Below are 8,140 nucleotides of genomic sequence, written 5' to 3' on the forward strand. Positions count from 1 at the left end.
ACAAAAACAAAAAAGATACTACTTAAACAGTATTGTACCAGCTCAGATATTCCGACTCTTTCTGCCTGACTCTCTTGAGAAGTCTACAGTAAGGACTTAAACTGATTTTGCATTCATTGTTTAGAGTTTTCATGTTGTCTTATGATATTTTGTGGTGTCCCTGAGGTCTTTTGGAAAAGCTTCTCTAGACCATGTTATCTCACAGTAAACCTGAATATATGCATTGTGAAATTTCATAAGAGGAATAAAAAACTCCTGACACCATCACTATATGCTGCTCAGCTACCATCTTTCCTTTCTGAGTGCCATTTATAGACTTAGAACTACACTGGTTTGCTACTTACTCCTGTTGAACACTACAGGTGAAGGCAAGATTGCCCCTAAATTCTTAGCAGCAATTTCATATCCCATTCCTATGTAGCTCCAGGCTGGGACTTAATTTTCATACTATTGTAAGAGACGGTAGAAAAAAATAAGATAATTAAGTCATGTTTTAAAAACACCCTGATTTATCCCCAGGGGAAAATATATATTTTCAATAGATTTCATAAAATATATTGTATGAGATTTTATACAATGGCAGTTCTTCATGTTATACAGGATTATTTGGGTTCACTTCCAATGCTGACACTGCAGAGAAGTAGAAGGGAGTATGGAGGGCAGGATGAGACTAGAAACATAGCTGTTTATGGTAGCAGTATGTTTCTATCACTGCAGAGAGGGAGAATAAGACCAGTCTACATAAGGATGGTTTTTATAAGGTATGCAGCACATCTTTTAAACATGCTCATTGCTGATGCTGCTATGTCCTAGCCACCTAGGAATCCCTCCTCTACTACTGCCACTGAAGGGTACAGATCCCCAGAATACCAAAAGGGGAAGTTAATTCTCTCCTCTCTCTCTGTTCTTGAAATATTCCCATTTTCCTGTAAATCATAGTTCATTTCTTACCCCTTTTATTTCCAGTTTGTTTGTCTTGATCCAAAAATTCCCAAATGTTTTCTAAACAGACCCTCTGGATTTCAGTATCAGCCTATATGTTCATCCTAAATTGCTTTGCAGCAAGAAGTTTCAAACTAAGATTTCAGCAAATGACAAGTCACAGAGAAAGCATGCTATTTTTCACTCCCTTTATCAAAGTGCTTGGCTGTTCTCATTTCAAAAAAGTGGAACAATAATAAAGATTTGGGAAAAATGTTAATCTGTAAGAAGAACTTCATAATAAACTGCCCTTAAAAAACAGTTCGTACTGGTTGACTATCACCACCTCACCTTAAAACTTGAGGAAAGTACAATCTGGAAAAAAAGAATTTGGAGAACAGAAGATAAAGATTTAAGTGAATAGAGGTGTGTGCCATGATTTTCCATTGGTGAGCACAGAGATGAAGACAGACCAAATGATACCTAGAACCCACCCACATTGTTACAAAGAAGTTCTCACAGAAATCTCCTTCCACACCCACCTCCGCTCAACCATGGGACTGACTTCCCATCCCATCCCCCACTCATCTTCCCATCCTAAATCCCACTGTTCCCCTCAAGAACCCTCCCCAGTCTCTCTTCTTGATCCCCTCCAAGCCGTCCAAGTTTCTACTCTTCTTAAGAGACTTCTCAGTTTCCCAGCAACCTTCTACTGTTCCCCCCAGTTTCTCTCTTTGCATGCTCCCCTTGTTTCCCCTCCCTCTTGGCTACCCTTTATACCACATCTTATGGTCCCTTAATGACCACACTTCCCATAAGGCCTGGTGCTAACTCCATCTCTCAGTCCACCACCACCATGAGGCCTCTGCTGAGTAGCTGCCTCACTACCTAATGCTGATGCCAGCTTCTATACTAATAAGCACAACATTAAAGAGGAAGACTCAGTAGGCTCAGTAGCCTGAGGCGAGAGCATTCACTAAGTCTTTCGGGAAGCATTCAACTATGAGGAGGTAACCCCCATGATGGCAGAGGGGTTAGAAGTATGTTCTGCCCCTTTCCCTGTGCAGGAGAAAACAGCTGCTGTTCTTACTTGCTCATCCTGTTCATCAGGGGCAATCAAAGGGTCTCCTGTAGAGGTGGTGTCCAGTCTGGTGCACTGGGGACGCACCCTTAATCCACCACTAAGAGATGCATTCACTTGACTTGACTCAATCACTAGGAAGTACGTTGGTGGCATATTTTATTACTAGTTCATTAAGCGAGTAATTGTTCTGGGGAGTACTCAACATCCCCATCAGTATTTGATTCTTGTTGAAATGCAGAATGCTCATTTATTTTATACTGTGAAGCCTGGTTGGTTTCTCTGCACGCCTGTCAATTCCAAACTTTGAAACAGAGACGCAATCAACTTTACAGTACGTAATTATAGTACCACTGGCTTGTTACTGTTTGAATTGGTTTTTTAAATACAATTTAAAGGAAGGTGATTTTTAATTCTGTAAAGTTCACTGGCTGTTTGCCATTTGAGTATCTAATGCACCATAGCTACGGTTCATCTGGACTTGGCCTACACTTAACAGTTTTGCTTGCTATGTCAGCTAGGAGTGGGGGGAAGATGGGGGGGGGGGAAGTATCACATCCTTCACCATCATCGCTACGCCAGCAAAAGCCCCGGCATTATTCGGTTTTGCAGTTACACAAGTGACAAAGCCTGCCAGTGCACTTATTGTGTTCAGGGAACCGGTATAAGCATCGCAGTAAAGGAAATCTTTTGTTGATATAAATTACATCTCCATTAGGAAGATTTGCCAGTACAGCTATACTGCCAAAGCCTTTCTAGTGTAGACAAGGGCTTCAAGGGACACAGATTAACACATCTGGGCCAAATCACTTCCAGATATAAATGTATTGATTTCAGTAATGCTACACCACGTCTATATTTTTAAAGACCTTTAAACATAATTAATTTTGTCATAAACGGCACCTTTAATTATTAAGATAAATAATTTTTCAACCTCTTATCTTTTCAGGCTATTTGTTTGCTTTCTGTATTTCAGCTCAAAAAAATATAGACCAATCAGTTTCATTGTTGTCTATCTAACCAGTTCCCTGTCAATTTCACTTTCAGGTTCTCAGGCATCAGCATAATGCTGAAATGGGTTATATGCACTCAAAGGAAGCACTGATTTGCTTTTTTTAAACAAAACTTTCTTTGGGAATTACAAAAGTATGGAAACATTTTGATTTGTCTTAGTTTTTGTACAAACTTATTTGTACAAGAGACACAGCCATGTGAAGGGGTCCATGCTGCACTGGGGCCCTGTCAGAATTCCTGCAGGGGAAGACACCTACTACAGCAGGAATTCCGCTACCCTTCATGATCTCTGCAGCAGGAGGCCATGTTGGAAATGAGGTCAATGGTCAGGAAGGCTTTTTTGAAGTCTATTTTAAGTTCAGCTGAGGTACTTTGTGCAGTGTTGAAGTTTGCATTTGTAACGATATGCAATTACATCTCAGACCAGAAGAGGTCAGCCAGATTTTTCCAGTGCTCATCATCCAGGGTGCTGAAGAGTTTCAAAAATCTAGCCCCAATAAGGAGTGCTGAGCTCTTCTGATAACTCCAGCACTATCAAGGCAGGAAGGCACAAAGAGATGAAATCTAAATAAGTAAGTAGATGCAGAAAGCACACACACAGAGCCAAAGACTCCAGTCAATGGGAGCATCTGAATAAGCAGCCAGAACGGGAACTGCTGCACTGGGGGAGGAGGTAACATAGGCCCCAGCAAGGGCCATCCTTCATTCCCAGCATCACTCTGGACCCAGAACTATGCAGAGAAGTCCCCCCTACTCTCAGGGCACTAGGACCCAAGGGGTGCCTCACCTCCTCTCCCCCATGTGTCCTTAGGGAAGTACTGTTGAGAGAAACCAGCCAGGGACTCCAGCTGGTAGGAACAGCTGCAGAAGCAGCCAAAGCAGAGGCCTTCCCACATTCAGAGAGCTTTCTACAATTGAGTGGACTTTCTCTACCTGCACTGACTGGCTGTTTGCTCCAACCTTCTCCTTCCCCTCCCTTCACCGTCTCTTCTCCTCAGCTTCTGTCCACATCTTACCTCTTATACCCTGCCCTGTCCCCCTTTCTTATAGGGTGCTCTCTCCCCACACTTTTCTTTCCATTTAGTTGATTCTCTCCCGCACCCCCCAAAAATGTGGAACTAACATGATGTTTGCTGTCATCACACTGTTTGTTATGCTTCTGTTCTATACCCCTCTCCCCATCTTGTTCTTATCTTGTCCATTTAGACTAAGCTCTTTGGGGCAGGGACTGTCTGTAACTCTGGGTTTGTACAGCACCTAGCACAATGGGGTTCCATTCTTGGTCGGTCCTTAGGCACTACCATAACAAAACAGTTATTACTAATACCATCAGCCTGTGTGCCGTTCAACAGGGAAGCGAATACCAACTACAACATTAGTCTACTGCTCTGTCTGTGCTTCTGACCCTAGCACAGGTGTGCCTTTCCCTGTCCTATGTGCTCATGCAGATGCAGCCACAATCTGTGCTTACATTATGCACCAACTTTCACCTGCCAGTGCCTCTTCAAATTGGCTATTCCGGCCTACATAACACACTCATCCTTCCCTCCCTACTGCCCCTAAAGGCACACTGCCTACAATTTCTGTTCTCCTATCCTATGTCCCACCTGTTCCACAGGTTGATGCACTATCAACCTGTGGAACTCATTACCAGAGGACGTTGTAAAGGCCAAAAATATAAATGGGTTTAGAAAAAAAAAAGAATTAGTTAAGTTCATGGAGGATAGATCCATCAATGGCTATTAGCCAAGATGATCAGGTACACAACCCTATGCTCGATTTGTCCCTAAACTTTGACTGCTAGAATCTGGGACTGGATGACACGGGACGGATCACTCAATAAATTGCCCTATTCTGTTCACTCCCTCTGAAGCATCTGACACCAGCCACTGTCAGAAGATAGGATAGTGGACTAGAAGGAACATTAGTCTAACCAATATGACCAGTGTTATGTTATTGTGCCATGTATTACAACTATTACGATAACAGCCACAGCTAGAATATATGTGATGTTTACCTGTTGGCTTTAATTGCATGGAGACAAACAATTGCCTACTACTAGCTACAGTCATGTCAGTGAATATAAATCTCACACTGGAAATACCTATCATGAATTCCATTCAGATCTGGGAAATCTAAAACTTGTAAACTAAAAGTTACATTTACCAGAGACTATGATCATTTAAGCTGCACAGCTTCCAGTATACTGACCTTTTGATAGTAAATCAACAATGACCTGCTTTTTGCCAATCGGCAGCTTGTAAGGAAATAAAACAACAAGCTTCCTGTCAGGAATAATCCTATCAATTTATTTTGCTGTTCCTAATTTCTTTACTTTGAACATCTGTTGGAGACATTATGGCGTTTGGAGGTAAACTATTGGTTTTTTTTAAACAACTAACCTCTTTATTAAATGATTTCGAATCTAATAAAAATGAATGATGTGTTGAACTGTAAAGTATAACCACCTCGATGTCATGTGTCAGTGACCTCATATAACACATTCAAGCTATTTCTGCAATTTTTCCCAACAGTTTGGTCATTTCACAAATGCAAATGTTACCAACTCTGCACAGGAATCACTTCATTCACCATTGATATGCAACCAGTTGTGGTGTGGAACACAGCAGCTAATTAACAGCATATAGTTACATTAGTTATTCTTCATGTCCTATCCTAAACTTTTATCTAAATTAAGATACAGGAGCAATGTAAAATGCAATTACTCAAGGTGAGATTTGGCCAGGACACCCCACCATCAGCAAAAAGTGCCATGAGCTCTTTAATAGCCACAGTAATCAAGGTCTTTGTTTTACATCTCTTTCAAAAGACAGCACTTTCACATTGGATCAAAGTAGAATAAAGATTACAGTAAAAGAAAGAAGAAACCTTGACTCTCTTTGAAAGCGAACAATTCTGAGAATTGGTAGATTTGTGAATATCAAGGAGATTGAGTAGATCTCAGAAAGACTTAAATTTGACTTAGCTAAAATCTTGATTTACTTTTTTTTAAAACAAATCGTCAAAACTTTGCTTTGAACTGTCTCGAGTTACCTGTGCTTTCCCAAAGAAGCTCTACCGTCCACCCATCACAATCATATTTCCCTTGCTAAGTCAACTGGGTGCAGGAATAGTCAGCCTTTTAAAGAATTAGCATCCTGTAATGTTAAAGACTTACCACATCCATGATCTGCATGAGGCTGAGAGTGAAGTAGACAGTGAGCGGCTGGGAATCATTGGCCACAGGCCTCTCCAGAGGATTGTAATTCTTTAGCAACTCCTTATAGAGCTTCCTCTGGAACTCTCCTTGCAGGGACACTTGGAACAAGTAAATTGTTTGAATAAGTAAATCAATAAATATTTAGGACTCTACTGTCAGCATGATGATGTAAAAGAATGCAGAGCTCAGAAATGCTTTGCACTCAGAATCTGCTCCCATTAGCCAAATCAGGCATTACACTAACTTTTATTTTATACTTCCTCTTCCAAGAAATGCTACCATAATTCATGTCTTACATCTGTTCCATTAGTTACCATAGCAAGCCCTTATCCCAAAACTGCTACCACTCACCTCTTCTCTTCCCTGACCCAGTGGGTAGAACTTCTGGTTTGGTGTGTCTCACCTTTCAGAATCTGCCACTCTGGCCAGTTTCCCTCTTTAGCCAGGGATAGTGATTTCCAAACGTTAAGATCCCCGTGCCAACATGTGCATCCGTTGGATCAGGGATGAGGAACTAGTGAGATGTAGCAGTTTTTAATGGATGAAATACACTGCTCATTATTTGATACTTACTGTAGCATAGCTGGAACTAGAAAAATTGAAGAATGTGATATACCTGAAAAGGAAAAGGCAATGACAGAAGAGTAGCTGGAGGTTGAGAACAACCATAGTTCCAGATCATTCACCGAGGACATTGATTCTGTCCTTTTCTTTTGGCGGGAGAGAAATCACATGCACTTGGCTGGAGGAATGGAAGACCCAGTACCCGACAGGCTTAGAGGATTGCGCACGAATGGAAATGCAGGTCCGTTTTCTTTGCGTTTGACCTGTGTGTGTATCCCCAGCCCAGGGCAATGTTTCCCTCCGCTCCCTGCTTATTTCTTCATCGCCAACACAAAGGAAGCCAGGTCCCTGCTCTGCAGAGTTGACAATCTAAATGCCAGGGGTGTGTTTTCCCTGCCTCTCACCTTCCTCCCCTCCTGCCTTTGCCAAGGGGTGAAGGCTATTGAAGGGGCTGACCTCAGACAGGGATCTGCGCTAGGTCACAATTCTCACTGTACTGCGCCGAGCACCAGTGCAACAGCAGGACGTGGGAAGAGGGGACAAGGTCCACCCGCCGCTGCAGAAGGCTCCTGCAGAAGATTGTCCGCAAGGATGTCCAGGTAATTGTCTCTTTCTCCCTAACCTACCTGGGATCCGTCCCACGCCGCACAGCAGGGAGCATCCCCGCCCGGCAGCCTGCCCCGCACGGCCCAGGGCTGCCCGCAGGAGCCGGTGGGGCTGGGGCAGTGTGCAGAGGGGCTGCCCGGTGCTCGGCACCCGGGCTCGCCCTGATGGCTACGGACCGGGCGAGTGAACTCCCGCCGGAGCCCTGCGGGGAGCCGGGCTAGTAAGGCGAGTGTGTGGGCGAGCAGCGCGGGCGGCGGACGGGCAGGCGGGGCGGGGCGGGGCAGGGAAGTCCACTCACCGTGCAGGAGCCCCGCGGCCACCAGCAGCCCGGCGGTCCGCGCCCGGAGCCCCATCCCGACAGCCGGCGGGCGCTGCGCCGCGCCGAGCCCAGCTCAGCTCAGCCCGAGCCGGGCGGACGCTGCCGGCACCGCCCCCGGGCAGGGCAGAGCGCGGCCGGCGCAGACTGGAAGGCGAGCCGGGGTGCACACGGGGCGGGGGGCGCTGGTGAACCGGGTGTCAGCGCAGGGCTCCGGCTCCGGCTCCCGTCCTGGGCTGGCTCCGGATCTCTCCGCGAGACGCCGCCGGCTCGGCTCGGCTCGGCCCGGCCCGGCCCGGCCCCGGGACGCTAATGCTAACGCCGCCCCCTCCGCCGGCTGCACTGCCGGGTCCCTGAACCCCTCGTCCGGCGCGGCGCGGAGCGGCAGAGACGCTGCTCCCCGGTCACTGCCGCAGCC

At 45.3% G+C, this 8,140-nt stretch overlaps 1 long non-coding RNA gene across 1 annotated transcript; it reads right to left on the reverse strand.

Moving 5' to 3' along the window:
• Positions 1-608: 608 nt before the first annotated feature.
• LOC137159996 (uncharacterized) lies at positions 609-7,898 on the reverse strand. The gene is made up of 3 exons (XR_010921773.1): positions 7,705-7,898; positions 6,195-6,334; positions 609-711 (listed from the first exon to the last, which is right to left on the reverse strand). It is a non-coding gene; the product is annotated as an uncharacterized lncRNA (long non-coding RNA).
• Positions 7,899-8,140: the final 242 nt, after the last annotated feature.

The sequence above is a fragment of the Emydura macquarii genome, unplaced genomic scaffold, assembly GCF_026122565.2.
Source record: "Emydura macquarii macquarii isolate MOO-44397 ecotype Brisbane River unplaced genomic scaffold, CSIRO-AGI_Emac_v2 contig_2067, whole genome shotgun sequence".
NCBI lineage: Eukaryota > Metazoa > Chordata > Testudines > Chelidae > Emydura > Emydura macquarii.